Source organism: Vicugna pacos, chromosome 33, assembly GCF_048564905.1.
Source record: "Vicugna pacos chromosome 33, VicPac4, whole genome shotgun sequence".
Classification (NCBI taxonomy): Eukaryota; Metazoa; Chordata; class Mammalia; order Artiodactyla; family Camelidae; genus Vicugna; species Vicugna pacos.
The window spans coordinates 13,416,563-13,432,789 of NC_133019.1; the positions used below are offsets into that span (position 1 = coordinate 13,416,563).

General features: G+C 49.2%; 1 long non-coding RNA gene across 1 annotated transcript; it reads left to right on the forward strand.

Annotated features, from left to right (window-relative positions):
- The first annotated feature begins 1,853 nt into the window (after positions 1-1,853).
- On the forward strand, positions 1,854-14,561 carry LOC140691172 (uncharacterized). Its single transcript, XR_012066694.1, has 3 exons — positions 1,854-1,938; positions 13,667-13,866; positions 13,970-14,561. It is a non-coding gene; the product is annotated as an uncharacterized lncRNA (long non-coding RNA).
- Positions 14,562-16,227: the final 1,666 nt, after the last annotated feature.

The window sequence follows — 16,227 nt, forward strand, 5'->3', positions numbered from 1 at the left end:
CACTCTGGCTTCCCCATTATGTCCCTGTAAACCACAGCGTATTCAAACACTCTTAAAGAGTCTTGTGTTTTCCACGTGCGATGTTATAGATTTGGGTCATATCTACTTTTAGCATCTTCCTTCCCAGGCCAAGAAAGCCTTATCTTCGGTGAGTCTGCCAGGGTGCTTCCCATTAGCACCCGCCTCCCTTTGATTATTCTGCAATTCTTGCCTGCATCTTTCCCTTATTTATTGCAGTATTTGCATATTAGCTGTTTGCCAGATGCCTGCCTCATGCCAGGCAGGGTGACCAGTCATTCCCATTCCTGGTACTATCCCGGCTTTAACTGAAAGTCCATTGTCCTGGGAGACCATGCAGCCCCAGGCAAATTGAGATGGCTGGTCACACTACTGGCAGGCTCCACTTGTGACACGTTGGAGTTAAAGTTATGAACCCGATGGACAAGGTCCTTCCCTCAAGGAGCTTACAGCCTATAAAGTGGGAAATGATCACAAAAAGCCGTCGACAATTTGAGCACGCTGTTGAAAGGCTGGCACCGAGTATCATGAATGCACAGAATAAAAAGCAATGATTATTGCATGTGTGTGCATATGCGTGTTTGTGTGTGTGTGTGCATGTGTGCATACGCATGTCTGTGTGTGTGTGTGTTTGGGGCAGAGTTTGGTCTGCAGAGAAGATGGTATTTGAGCAGCGAAAGAACCACAGGCGTTCTCCCAGCAGACTGTGGAGCTTGCTCTCGGCCACCTTCCTGAGTGTCACACTCGATCCTGCACAGCAGTCTGTGCGTGGTTGCACAGTCACTTTCTCCAAGGGGAGAATCGTGTTCCTGCTTGGTTTCCAGCATCCTTCTTTATGGGAGCCAGTGGTTGGCCTTTTCTGCCATCTGCTCACCAGGTTCTAGTCTCCTTGGAACAGGAGGGAGCTCTGGTATTAGCCCCCATCTTTGGTCATATCTGCCAACCTGCATGCATAACCCGAGAATTAGGTCTGAGTGCCTTCTCCTCGCCCTAACACGGTAGGTATGCTGTATGCTTCTTCACACCAAAGCATCCTTTCCTGGCCTGCCTGCTTTCTCTGGTACCACCTTCAAGGACAGATGAAGGACATAGAATGTTGTGGACTGAACTGTGTCTGTCCATGTCCATACATGTGACTGTATTTGGAAACAGGACTTATGAGGAAGTAATGGAAGGTTAAGTGAGATCACAAGCACAAAGCCCCAGTCCTATAGGACTGGCGTCCTTAGGAAGAGGTGGAGGTACCAGACCTCTCTCCTCTCGCCCTGCAAGCACACAGGGGAAAAGACACCAGAGGACGCAGGGAGACGGTGGCTGTCTGCAAGCCAGGAAGAGCCCTGATCAGGAATCGAATTTGCCAGCAGCTTGATCTTGGACTTTTATTTAGCTCCAGTTCGGTGAGAAAATAAACTTCTGCTGTTTCAGTTATCTGGCTGCTGAGGCTTTGTTCCCACAGCCCAAGCTGACTGAGGCCGGGACGCTGTAATGTTTCACCAGTGAGGGTCTGCTCTCTGTAACTGAATGGCAGCGCTTAGGGCCAGAGGATCAGTCTTGGACCTCTGGATGACTAGGAGAGGGGAGACCTTCACCAGCAGGAGGGAGGAGCTGGGGGTCTTGGGACAAGACCATCCAAAGTGTGGGGAAAAGAGTCAGTTATGGTCCCTCTCCCTCTCTTGCTAGACATCCTTTCCCCTCCAAGAGCAAAGGCACATGTCATACTTTGGGGACATTCTAGGAATTTGTTGTGATTGAAGGCAGGAGTCTGGAGACCAGCCCCCACCCCTGGTTCTAGAATCCTGAGGTCATTCTTTGGTCATTTGCTGGACACACCTGAGAGTTGTGAAATGACACTGTGGACTCTCATTTGATCCTTGCATCCAGACTTAGGTGTAGGGACCCTGCATTATCCCTGTTTTACAGGTAAGAAAACTGAGGCTCCGAGGCCAAGTGCCCTGCCCAAGGTCACACACCCACTACAGGAGAGACTGTGGGTCTGTCTCCCTCCCAAGCCCGTGATCTTTCCAGCCGGTTCCCCAGGAACAAGGATTCCATCACTTGGCTCAGCCTAACCCCGGGCTGCCCCTCCGACCAGCGCCAGCCCAAGTCCTTGTTTCTGTCCTGCGGGTCAGGGAGTGTGTTTCCAGGGGCGAGAAGCGAGCCCGGAGCTGTTCATCTGACAATTGCTCCTTTCAGTCCAGATTTGTTTTTTGATTTGTTTTCTGTTTGTCTTTTCTTCTGGGGAGGGAGGGAGGCGTGGGGGAGCCTCAGCCTTTTCTGAGAGCTCTGTGTTTGTTTCTCCTTCTGTTGTGTGGGGATTTTAAATGACGGGGCTTTGATTTTTCCGCCTCCTTGGGAGATGTGCGCAATTTTTTTCTCGAAGCCCTGGCTCTGGTGCTACATCGCTGCCCGTTTTCACCTGCTGAGGAGCTCACAAGCCTCAAAGCCCTATCTGTGACCATCTACGTTCCTTCCCCCACCTCATGTGAGGCATAGGAAAGGTACTCACTCCGTGTGTTTTGCTGATGTTGAGTGAGAGCAAGAGAGAGAGAACGGGAGAGAGAAAGGCCAGGCACGAAGGGGGACCCTGGGGTGTGTCTTTGCCCGTCTGCTTTGGAGCATCTGTGCTCGAACATCCAAACACGCGCACCCTTGCGGTGCTGACAGACTGTTAGTTGGATGCAAGAGGTGAGCGGACACGCATTCCCTTGTGCCCGAAAGCATGCACTCGAGGGAGCCGGTGCTGAACACGATCGTGTGGGCGCCCAGGTATGTGGAGTAAGGAGACATATGTCAATCATGTGGACTTAGCATCCAGGCATGCTGCCACATCTGGGCGAGACCTTGGGTGTGAAGATGTCCATGAACCTTACGCTTGCCTGTGAGCAGAAACGTACATGTGTTGAAAAGATGTCAGGTGACACTGTGAGTGCATGGAAATGTCTGCAGAGCCCGGATGAGGCATCGGGAGATCCGGTCCAAGTCCAAGGGTAGTCCTGTACTTTTAAGCAGAGGCAGGAATGAGCAAATTCACGAGCAAGGAAGTGTGTCTGTGCGAGCACGCAGTGTGTCTCTGCGTCAGGTGTGCATTCCTGCGTGTGCCTGGGCTCGGTGAGCACAGGTTTGTGGGGAGCATGGGAAAGGAAGTGTCTGGATGGGCACGTGAGAACGGCCGGGTGTGTTTGCTGGGGGTCGTCCTGCCTTTGGGTTTGCTGTGTTCACAGCCCCGAAAATTTAAGACAGCAACAACATTGACAAAGAGAAACGGAAGATGGGAAAACGCTGCACGCATGTCTGGAGCCTCGGAAGCAGGGTCCATGCTGGTGCCACCGCCAGTGGCTCCGTTACCATGACTATCACTAAAAAGACACTGCGGATGCTTCTGTTTGTTTTCAGATCCCCATCCCTGCGACACCCCCTTCTGAAACTCAAAGCCCGTTCCCTTGGCGCCTCCTTCCCTTTAGTTCGGGGGATGGCCATTCAATTCCCTCCAGGCGGAGCGCAGGAGAAAGTCAGCCTCCCTACTCTTCCAACCCTCCCTCCCTCCCTGAAACCCAGGAACATCTGGGGAGGGCTCAGGACCCTGCTGGAAAACCAGAGAGCTCAGGGACAACGGATGATCTCTTGTTCATCTCTGGGTCTGACTCAGCCTCCCATGACCTGGCAGCCAAGATCTGGGATGGCGAGGCTAAAAATGAGGCAGGGGGCGGGGGCTGCAGATTTCCAAGAGCTGCTCCACCAGCTCAGACTGGAGGGAACTGGAGGCAACAGAGCTGGGTCCCTGGCTGTGTCAGGGGGACCTTTGGACCACCTCAGATGCCGCTCTTGGCTCCTTGCCCAGTTTGTGCCTGGGTGAGGAGCAGGCTGGAGGAACTGGAAACTGCCAGGAGAGAGCAGAAAGATGGGCCAGGCCGAGGGATGCTTGCTTCTACTCACAGGTCTTCTGTTCTGTTAGTTCTTGCCTTTACAGACAGGGCCAGTGAGGCTCGAGCCACGGGTCCCTTTGCCCGTCAGCTAGTCAACTTCAGATATTCCAGGCCTCCTGCCAAACTGGCAGCCCCAGTCCTTCGGTGCAAAGGGCATAGGTAATACAGGGCACCCGTGGCTTTTCCCACCAGGCCACTCCCTGAGGGCAGTGGATGCATCTTTTCAGACTATACCCAACCCTGCCTCCTCCAGCACGGGATCCTGCACTGGGCCCTGGTTACAGCAGGTGCTCAGAGCGCTTTGCAAACCTGAGTGTTCCCACACAGCACACTGGCTGTACGTGCAGACGCTGCTTTATGTTTTCTCAAAGTCGCCTCCCTCATCTGAAAAAAACGAGGAGCTTGGGTTGAATTATCTCTACACTTCCAGCACTGACATTTCATGATTCTATTAACTAATTGAATTGGATGGACATTATGGAGAATGTTAAACAACAGGATCATTTTTCTTTGAACGCGAACCAGACCCCTGGGCTGTGTCATCGTCAGGTCAGCGTAAAGCCCGATAGGAAATGACTTTACCCTCTCCCCTTTCCTACGGGAGCGGAACCATCGAGTCCTTTCTGAAACCTGCAGGGGGTAGGTCGGAGGTGTGTCCCCGTCCTGCTGTGAGTTGCTGGTGGCTAGAATGCTCTGGGCGCTAGCTGGCCCTTTAAGTGAAGGAGACCACGAGCTCTCTTCAGCTGTGATGTCAGGACGGTCTGCTGCTTTGGGGGATAAAAGTGGGGGCTTTAGAAAAGATCTGAGTTGGAGAAGCAGATTCCGGCTCCTCCAGGAGAAGCAAGTAACAGGGATGAGTCTTTGTGGGGTCCAGGGGAATAGATGCTGGAATTCTTTGCCTAATTCCTGACTTCCTGGGGCACCCACCTTCGCAATAGTCTTTTTTTCTGACTGATGAGAGTTACAGGTTGAATGTGTCGCCCTAAAACTCGTATGTTGACGCCCTTCCCCCAGGACCTCAGGTTGGAACTTCTTTGGAAATAGGGTTGTTGCCCATGTAATTAGTTAAGATGAGGTCATCCTGGAGTAGGGAGGGTCCCTAATCCAGCATAGCCGATGTCCTTATAAAAGGAGGAAATTTGGACACACACACTGACAGAGGAAGAATGACATGTGAAGATGAAGGCAGACTTGGGGCGATGCTTCTAGAAGCCAAGGAACACCAAGATTGCCCACAACCACCTGAAGCTAGAAGGGACACATGGACCAGAGTGTCCCTCACCTGCTCAGAAGGAACCAGTCATACCTTGACCTTGGACTTCCAGCCTCCAGAACGGTGAGACAGTGCATTTCTGTTGTTTAGGTCACCCAGCCTCGAGGCTTTGTGACAGCGGCCCTTGCAAACTCATACAATGAGAGATACAGCTGCCGGAGAAAGCTTCGTATCTCCCATCCCCTCGTCTCTAGCCCCCGCTCCATCCCAGGACTCCTCCCTGGTGTGTGAGGTGGAGGGACTGAAACAGCAGGTCAATACCCCCAGAGGAAGTGACTTTGCTAACCCAGTTCGCCTCTATGACTACTGCGATGCACCAGGAGGTCCTTCCTTTTATCCCACCGAAGTCCCACCTGCTGCAGCCCACTTTGCCTTATTTTGCCCCCAGAAGAGACTCCGATCAACCAGAGCCCCTCACTTCCACAAAACAATCCTTAGTCGCCTGAAAGTTGCCCGTGGAGTCTCCTTTCCAGAACAGCTGACTGCTCTCCGCTTGCAGAGCAAGGTCAGCCGTCCGTGCTCCGCGCCCGCCCCCTGTCCAGACCCAGTCCCCCACATGTCTGCGTGCGGTGACCTTTTCTCCCTCTTCCCAGAGCGGCCCAGGCAGGATCTGGCCGCCTCCTCCCACCCCCGGCCCTGCCGGCCTCCCGGCCCCTCAGCACACGCTGTCCTTCCGAAAGACAGTGCGTTGTTTATGTGCTTGCACTTGCCTTGTCTCCAAACACGGCGTGGAAATAAGTCGTAAGGACTGAGATGCAGTGGCTGCGAAATCGCAGTGACCGATGAGAGGGCCTGATTGCTCGTGCATAGCTGCTGAAAGGGGTCTTGGCATTTTAAGTGCTCGTCAGAGTGAGGAATGACAGCGGCAGACAATGAGACACTTCCTCTTTGCCTTTTGCTGGCTATTAATAAGTGTTTCTGATTCTGCAGAGGTGGGAGAGATTCTGGGCCATTGGGTGTGCTGCGTGGGTTTTTTTTTTTTTTTCTCACTTTGTCTTTCTCCCAGTCCCCATTTCCTCCTCTCTCCCCTGCCTCCCCCTCTGCTAGCCACCCGCCTCCTTCTTTCCTAGGCGCTGCCGGCTGTTTGTCTTGGAGTCAGAATTGTTAGTGCTCAGAAAATGTCATTAGGCAGCTGGACTCCGACCTGCTCTTGGCTCTTTGCTGGAATTCAATCTCTTAGTCTCCCTGGCTTGGACCAACTGCCAAATCCCACTCACTTCCCCCAGGGTTGGAGGGGAGTGAAAGGGATAGAGCGGGCTGACAGAGGGGACAGGGAGGGCGTGAGGCTAGACCTGGGAAATGGGTACCAGGGCACTGGCTGCCCGCAGGAGCACTGAGGAAGGTCAGAGCCGTCTGGGACAAAGGACTGGGACAGACAAGTGTGGAGAGAGCAGGCAGAGAGTTTCTTCCCTCCCTGCCTCCCTCCCCTCTTCCGTCCTTCCAGCAGCCAGGACTTCAGAAAAGCCACAGCATCCGTGTCCTCCTCCACAGCCCACACAGGGACAAAGGCTGGTCCCTGGCATCCAACAGGGGACCATTTCGTCACTGGGGTTCCCTACCTGGTCCCCTGAGTCTCATGATTCATTGTCTTGAAATCCACCTTCTCCCCAAGTTAGGATGACCGAACACCCAATGGGCCCAGAATTGAGGAGTTTCCCTCAGCACTAACACCGGGCCAGTCCTGGGCAAACCAGGATCCTTGGTCACCCGACCCGAATCACCGTATGACCCCCAACCTGGCTTCTGATGTCCCATCTTGAGAAGGGCCTTCCTGGCTGTAGATGCACTTTGTCAAAACAGGCAACGGACAGTGAGGAGGATGCAAGAGGACGGAAAAGAAAGGGGCTTCAGATTGGAACAGCAAGCCTTTCTTATCCCACAAAACAGAAGAGAGATGTCCAGCCAAGGGGGCATCCACCTCGAGACGCCTCCCCAGCTGAAGAGCCCCTGTGTCTGTGGGGAAAACTAGTGTTAGGGGAACCAAGCAAAGCCGGGAGCAGCACCCCTGCTCCCAGGGTCTGCCTGGCCTTCTGCTGCCCATGCCCCACCGTCCTCCCTCACGCCCTCCCCCAGAAAACCCCTGCAGTGAACCACCCCTCAGCCTGGCGCACTGGAGTCCAGCTCAAAGCCTTATCCTGAGCCCGCAGCCTTTGAATCTCTTTATTCTGATTCAATTACATACACAATATGAGCTTTGCAAACAGAAAATTACACGCTGCAATAATTGAATTCTTTCCTGGACTTGAAGCTTGCTGGGCTGTGGTGTGGAGCGGTTCCCAGATACTCAGCCTTGCCCCAGGGCCCCACCTTCACTTAGCAAAATAATAACTAATATTTAAACACATTTTTATAGTTAATGGTGCTTCTACCCCCACTGTCTCCTTTGAATTTGACAACTAGGAGGAGTAAGCTATTATAGACCACTATTGTTCTTATTATTTTATTCCCTTTTTACAAATGGGGAAACCAAGGCACAGAGCAATTACAAGATATGCTCAATGCAACCGAACAGATCACTGTGGCAGAACCAAGATTCAAAGCCAGGTTTTCTGAGACAAATTTCATGTTTCTTCCAAATCCAACCTGACTCTGATTTCCTGCTCCCCCGCCCCCCATTACCCCATGGACCCGGCTCTCCTGGTCCCATGTGTTCGTGGAAAAGAGGACGATTACTTTCCCTGCCTCCCACAAGTTTAGGCATAAGTGTTACCTCCAGAACCATGGACATAATCACCCTGTCTTTCACCATCAACCAAAGCCACTGTTTCAAAACCTGCTAAAGAACAGCGAATAAAGATTATCGTTGGAAACCCTCAAGAGCACGATTTTCTTCCCATTGGTCTACTAAACCCTTTCCCTCCAGGGTCAACAAGGCAACTACATTCATTTCATTTTCCCTGCCCTTACTCTGAAGTAAAGCCAGACAGACTCATTCATTAGACATGCGCAGTAAGTATGGTGGCGATTTTGGTCACCCTGGTCTGCGTTCCCACAATGAATGTTTACTGAGCATCTACTATATGCCAGGCATTTGTTAATCTATGTGGGTCCTCCCAATAATGTAATGAAATAGCCATTACTATTTCTATTTTAGAGATTAGGAACTGGGGCTTAAAGCAGCAAAACGAACAAACAAACCAACAAAACCCCAAAACCAAAAACTCCCCGAGGCTCGACTTCCAGCAGAGACTAGAACTCAGGCTCCTCACTGCAGATCCTGTGTCCTTAACCACTGGGCCACAAGGCTGCTTAGAACACTGCCCTTTCCTTCCTTCCTGGTTCAGCTCAACCCCATCCTTGAAATGGACTAGCAGTCTCTCCATTTAATGGTCTCCTTGATTTTGGTCTCATGTCCATTAAATCCATCCTTTATACTCAGCCAGTGGGTAACTTAATAAACATCTCTGACAAAGCCATTCCCAGGCTCCAAGGAAAACTCAATCACTCTCAACTATTTACAAGAACGAAAGAAAAAAAAAAGAAAACCACTCTCTATGGAGCAGTGGACAAGGTCTTCCGTGATCCCTGCTTATCTCCTGAGCCCCACCTTCTCCTTTCCCCTTGTACTGCACCCCATAGTTATGCTAACCTGCTTGTCATTCCTTTACTGCAGATACCAGGATCCCCATCTCCGTGTTCTTGTGTAAGCTTCTCCTTTTCCCTGGAGCACCTGCTCCACTTTTCTTTCCTGGCCTTAATCTGCCTTTTTTCACCCAGACTCAGCCTAGACATCTTCCTCTCCAGAAAGCCTTTGCTGCATCCCAGGTGGGCTAGGTCCTCTGTGCTGTGAATCCCAGTCCTCTCTGTGCTGCCCTGAGGACCATCACTTGTTCACCTGCCTGTGGCCTCCAGCCCTGCCCTCCAGTCCTGGCCTGGAAGTTCATTACACAGGGAGTAGGTCATTCTCTCCACGCACTCATGAGCAGTCTGTGGAAGGTCTTTAAATCGCTGTGTTTTGCTGACGACACGAACGCCTGACCACACCCTCTTACATATCTAACCTCAGATTTTCCATCAGTCCTGACACTGAAGATAGAAGGAAGTATTTGCCCCAGTGGCCTGGAGTTGTATGTACCAGTGGAAGCTGTTTCTTAGAGATGCAGACGAATGCTAGAATAAGAAAGCTTCTTCCTGCACATCAGCAAACTTCACACTGATCTCCTGGACAGTCCTAGAAAATGAGAAGGAACGTTTGAGATGATGCAGTCTACCTGTCAGTCTAGGGCTACTCTGACACACAGCTGGCAGCCAAGTCAAGGAATCCAGTCTTCCTCTGAAGACTATTTCAGGCTTGATCGTCATAAAAGTCAACTTAGGAAAATGGAGACATTTACCGTGATGCTGATAAGATGCAATATTGCAAAGATGTCAATTCTCTCCAAATGGTTCTATAAATATTTAATGCACTTCCAATCAAGACCCCAACAAAGTTTTTCATAGAACTTGACAAGCTAATTTTGAAACCCAGGTTGAAAAATTAATATCAAGAAAAACAAGATAATTAAAAGAACAAAAAAGGGAAGGGGATTTGTCCTCTCAGGTCCCTAATCAGAACATATTGTAAATGTCCAGTATTTAAAACAGTAAAATCCTGTGATATTGACTCATAAGTAGACGAACAAGTTGACAGACTAGAATACCAAGTCCAGAAATAAATACATATCATTTCCAGGCACATAATAGACACTCAATAAATATTTGTTGAGTCAATAAGCAAAGGTGGCATTTCACATCAACTAGGGTGGGATGATTGACTATTCATTGAGGGGGAAAAAAAACAGAGCTACATTCTACCAGTCACGGAAATCAATTCCAAATAGCTTAAAAACCTAAACATAAAATTATCCATAATACTTAGAAGAGACCACGGAATAATTTGTTAATGACCTTAGGACAGGGAGAGACTTCTTAAATAAATGATATACAGCAGAGGTTGGCTCACCACCTATTATTAATAAAAAAAAATTATAGGGACACAGCCACATCCATAGACAATGGTACGTATTTGTAAAGTGTGAGTGTCGTGAAGCACATCCGCCAACGCTGACCATGGGAAATAATTTGGGCAGCTGCTTTGGAGCCCAGTTTTTCAACTGCCATTACATCTTCAGCATGCATATACTATGACCGAGCAATTTCTCTTCTCTGTGTCTAGAGAAATACCTGTGCTGTTGAACAAAGAGGTAGGTACAGAGATGCCCATTATAGCATTTTTTTTAAAAGTGAGAAATGAAAAAAAATCCCAGATTCCTATCAATGGGGGAATAGATTAATTGTGTTATAGTCAAATAAGTTGTACTGTAGTCATATGACAAGATGCGTTAGTTTAAAAGAATAGAATAAATTCTAATAGTCTTATGGGTATTGGGTGAAAAATGGAAGTTGTAATGTGATATATATACAGCATTTTATTTACGAAAACATACAAAAAACCATACATATTTTTATATAAGATGTCTATATCAATGTAAATTTATGGACATTCTCTAAAAGGTTAATGATTAACTATGAGGAGATGGTCAATTTTTTAAAGTAAGAATGGATTTATTTATTATTTGTGAAGTTAAAAATTCATTCCGACCAACAGCCCTGCTGGAATGCTCTCTCTGCCATGAAGCCTTGTGGTTCCGTCTGTCTGAATCCTTCCCTCCCGGGCACTGGCTGAACCGGGCATCTCTGTAGCAGCATATGCTATAGTCCATCTTGGAGTAGAGGTCATGGTATAAGGGTCTGTTTTCCCTTCCAGAATACAATCTCCCTGAGTCTAAGAACTTCATAGTGGACATTTTTTACTTTCTTTTCCAATCTTTGCTCCTTTCTGGCAACTCTCCGACTTAAGTCCAGCCCATACGTACATGACAGCAGTGCCCACCAGGAACTGTGCGTGTTCGTAGTGAGTCCCCGGACAACTGACCCAAGTTAGACCAATTAGCGTCCTTTTGTCAAAAATGAGGACCTGGGAGAGACTGGGAGTTAGACCTGGGGTCTGTCAACTGTCATGGTTTCAACTCTGAGGACAGGAGAAGCAGACAGAGCTGGTCCTGAGAGAAGGAGAGAGAAGAAGAATGGAAAGACGTTTAGAGGGGAGCAGGAATATGAATCCTGCTGGCATTTGAGGACCCGACTCTGACTCGCTCCAGCAACACCTCTGCACCTTTACATAAAGGTCATCCCTGCATCTTTATAATAAATGCCCATTTTTGACTAAGATCTCCAGCTGGTCTCTGCTGTGTATAACCAGCAGAATTCTAACTAATAATGAGGGGCTGTTCACTTTTGTGTCTCCCACTGTACCTACCTCACCGCAGGGTTGGCTTCCTAGCAGACACTCAACAAACGTTTGCTAAATTGGACCAAACCAGGCACTTTTTTCCTCCTCTGGCATCCTCACAGGGGCTCACCCAGCCTCTGGTTGACACTTTCAGGGCTGCGAGCTCACCACCTCCCGGGACACCCCATCCCACTGACGGACAGCTCCAACACTTCCAAGTGGCCTCCACGAGGTCCTTTTCATCATGGCGACTCTGCAAACTTGGGAAGTCTTTCCTTTTCTGAGCCAAACATCCCCACTCTTCCCCTATTATTCCTCATAAGAAACTCTTTCCAGAACTTTCTTTGCCTGATCAGACTCCTCAGGACAAATTCCTGTTGGTCAGGGTCTTTCTTAGAATGAAGTGCCCCGAATGGACTCTTCAGGCTTCAAGTTTTTGTGACCCATGTGCCGCAGGCAGAGTTTGCAGGATGCCCCAAACTGACTTCACAGGGCTGAGAACTGGTAGGGGACTGTATTATTTTGCTGAGTATTTAAAAAATGAATGATCCTTTGTAGGGAACTATTTGGAAATTGCTTCAATATAGAAATGCTTTGCTATTAAACGTGAGTGAATATGAAATTTGTTAATATCCAGAATTTGGTTTGCTGATGTAAAGTCTTAAGTACAAAGTGTTACCATAGCACCAAGCACAGATCTCCCCAGTCAGTCCCACAGTCCCTCTGTGACTATGAATCAGTTACACTTGATGGGCAGCTGCCATACCTCTAACTTGGAATTGAACTGCAGCCTCTGCAAAGGCAAGTGGAGAGCATGACTGCCAGAGCCGCCTGGGGCTGGGAGGATACCTTACAAGGGGTCGTCTAGTCTCATCCCTTCATTTTACAGATAAGCCGCCTTAAATCTGTTCTGGAGCAAGTGGGGCGCCAATGAATAAATACAATAAAGTAAACTGTACCTAGGAGGAAGCTAAGACTCAAAGCGGATAGGTGGCCAAGCCAAGAACATGTGTCAGGCTGGAGATAGAGCCAAGACCCATCCTTGCTGTCCACAGGGCTCTCCCTGCACCCAGCTTCTTGGGAGAGAAAGCCGGCAGCCTGCAGGGGCAGCCCCTCAGGAACGGAGAAGCTTCTCACCTCTCTGAGAATAGCAAGCGCAGACTAAAGGCCATTTGTTAACAGCCACCAATCTAGAAGCCACTGAACTAATCAAAGTTTGCGATTAGAGAGCATCCATCAGCCAGACGCCCACCCAGAACCAGCTTCCCGTCCTGCCTCCTCCCCGTGGGCGCACAGGAAGTCAGATCAATATTACAGTTCATTTCTCCCCTCTTCTTAAAGGTTGAATCTGTGGAACTGTAAGGGACAGTGATCGATTGGAACACAGTATGGGCTTCGTGTGCTTGTACACATCCCTTACCTTCTCCATAGACACTAGAATCTTACCTTCCCCTGCGGTAAGACTTAAGGAAACTGCACAAGTTGTGTCTCAATGCAGTGACCAAACAGAACATGTCATGCCCCTCTCTGATGACTTCTTCAAGCTCCAACATCTCTAGTCTGCAGAAGACAATTTATCTTATTTCATCCAGAGAACATCAAACCCTTTAATGACAGCCAACGTTGATTGCTCAGGGCAAACTGTGAAAGCTGCAGGCTATTTGCAGTGAAGAGTTGAGTCAGAGGAAGAGCTCAGGTCAGCTCTCTCCAAGTTGCCCAGTGTGGCTCAAGGGTGGCTGGAGACAAGCATGATCTCTGGAGATGAATTTAGATCGCTTTGGAATTCTAAGGATCTGAAACTTTACAGCCTCACTGAGAATGGAAAGAGATGAGAAAGACATTATGCGGGTCTTGGAAAACAACACGTGTAAATTACATAGCAGCTCACAATGGAAGTCACTGAGAAGAGAGATGTCAGCGAGAGAATGGGCCAGTTCTAGAAGGATTGGGCTACATGTCAAGCCTGAAGAATTCAACCTCTGAGAAACTCCGTGACTCTAGCCCTGCACCAGCCTCTTACCTCCTCATTGCCCCACCAGCATCTTTTCCAAATAGGACACCTCTTGAGTTAGCGGCTTTGCTCGGGTGCCCAGTTTCTGATGTCTTTCAGAAATAACGTTTATCTGGCTTTGAAGGTCTTATTCTGGGGACATTTCTTATTTTCCTTCTTTCTTCTTTCAGAAAGAAAGAAAGAAAGAAAAAACAGCAGCTCTGACTAGTCTGAGGGTGACACGAATGCCTGATTTTTATGCAATGTTGCAAGTGCCTTTCAACAACACAATGGCAGGTTCTTTGACAATGTCATGCGTCTATTCAAAACAACCGGCATGCCAGTCAGAGGCCTGGGCGTCTGCACAGTGCTTGTTCTCCGCAGTGATAAGGCATGTTAGATTTTCCCATTCTATTTGAGAAATAATTCTGGTCTTTTTTAAGTCTCCTGCTTTTTTGATTATTTTTTTTTCTTGCCTCTTTGCTGAACAATAGGACCTGTCCCTGTTTGATTCCGTCCGTGATGCCTGTGCGGTAGCAACTGGAGAAAGAGAGAAAAGGAGAGTGGGGACAGGGCTGGGGCTTGAGGGGGGAGAATGTGATGGCTTAACAGGCCCTGCCAGGTGCTGGCCAAGAGAGAGACAGCATTAAGGAGGGGCTGGGAGATTAGCAGCGATAATTTCGTCGGGTCGATTTGTACAGCTTCTTTTGTGGGAAGCCAGGGTATGTAGGAGGATGGGTTAATTATCAGGCGGCCTGCTCCCTTGTCTGGTCTACCACAGCTAATCCTCTCTCCCCCTTTAGTAGGTGTGTGGAGCCAAGAATGAGAACGCCTGCTTCCTGACGCCCCTGGAAACATGATGGATAAAGGGAGAAAAAAGGAGAGCGGGGACAGGGTTGGGAGGGTGTGAAGTCAGCCAACTTTGCCAATGGAGAGAAAAAGACCCCAGTTACCTTCTGTTCCCAGCAGGGTCCCCAACTGGGACTTGCTGATTCCAGTTCTCATGTCTTCAGATAGACCTGCCCTACCATCTGGTGTTACCAGTTAGCTTTTGCTGTGTAATAAAATAAACCACCCCAAAACTCAGTGGCTTAAAACAACCATCATTTCTTTAGATCATGATTCTTTCTGGCAATTCTGATCCGGGCTGGGCTAGACTGATCGCGACTGGGCTCACTGACGCGCAGATGGGTTGGCTGGGGTCTGGGCTGGCCCGGTGGCTCCAATCACACCCCTGGTGGTTGGTTAGGAGGGTAACAGGCCATGTGCCTCATAATCTAGTGGCCAGCTTGGGTAGCCGGGTTCCCAAAGTCTCAAGAGGGCAGCGACAGAAGCGCGTATTTGGTCCTGTTAGGTCATGCGGGCTAACGTCTCATTGGCCAAAGGAAGTCATGTGGCCTATTCAGGTGGAGGAATGGAGAAAGAGACTCTCGGGTCCCACCTCTGCCAGCAAGGCCGGAGGGGAGGAATCATGGCCATTTTTCTTCTCATCTCCTCCACCCTGAACAGCCTTTTCCCTCTGGCCCCTCCTCCCCGACATGTACACTAGTATCTGATTTCCACACCAGGTTCAAAGCTTCAGCAGAGCTTCCTTCTCAAACACAACAGGCCATTACGCTCCTGGGATTCATTCTCCACGTTTCTGCAAACTCTTGCCTGTTGCCCTTTTGTTATTTCCCTTTGTCTCCGGGCAGAACTTCGGAGCTAGTCTCACCTCCCCATTTTGTGAGTGAGGACATTGTGGTCCTGAAAAGCAAACTAATTTGTGCACCATTAATTACCCTTCAGATCAGTGGGATACCGGAGACCACAGACTCTCAACTCTAAGTTGGGGCATCTAGCCCCCTCATCAGGTGCCCCATGAAAGTAAGGCAGGCCTCTCTCACCACCCAGAACGAAGTGGAAAACACCTCAAAGTGGTGTGTGAGTGTTTTGTGCTCTCTCCATTACCAGAAAAGGATTCAAAGTGATTTTCACAGCAAAACACAAAACAAAAAGGAAGAGGGATGGTCGGAAAGATGCAGGAGCTGAAGATGTTCTCAGGCTTCTGAAATGAGTCGATGACACCTTTTGGGCAGATTTACTCTGGGTTTTCTGGCAGCTGAGGCAAAAGAGGGATATTCACTGGGTTACACAGTGTTTTTTTTTTTTTTCTTCCCCTAACAAAAGAAAGCATACAAACTCAACTGTTGAATTTATTTTCACTGGCACAAAACATGAGTAGACATTTATTGGACATCTCTCTCTTTCTATAGAACGCTGAGCAGCATTTGGACAGCATCCTCCGTCATGGTTCCAGAAGCACATTAATTTGCTGTGCCCCTCCCCCCCCCCCGTGGTGCCCGGCGTGGTGTGCTGCCCACAGTGGGCGTTCAATCAATGCTGCGGGCTGATTGGCCAGTGGCATCTGCAGTTTTGACTCCACACCAGGAGCTGAGTTTCTAGCCCTGGGTGAGTGGATGGGGCTGTTTGGAAGGCTAAATTAATTGATTTAGTATTGACTGGGCTGCCAACTTCTGTCCAATATCTCTAGAATCCACAGATCTCTCAGTTGACAAAGCCCTTCAAATCCCATCTGGGTTTCGTGTAGGCAGCACAAATCTGTAAATCGCTGTGCAGACCAGACAGCGTTCTAGCCCCGACCCTACCATCTACTCATGAGTGGACTGAGAAGATTCGTTCCCGTCTCTGAAGCTCTGCCTGACCCCCTCCCCGATCCAGGTCCTCAGAGGATCAAGTGATGTGATAAACG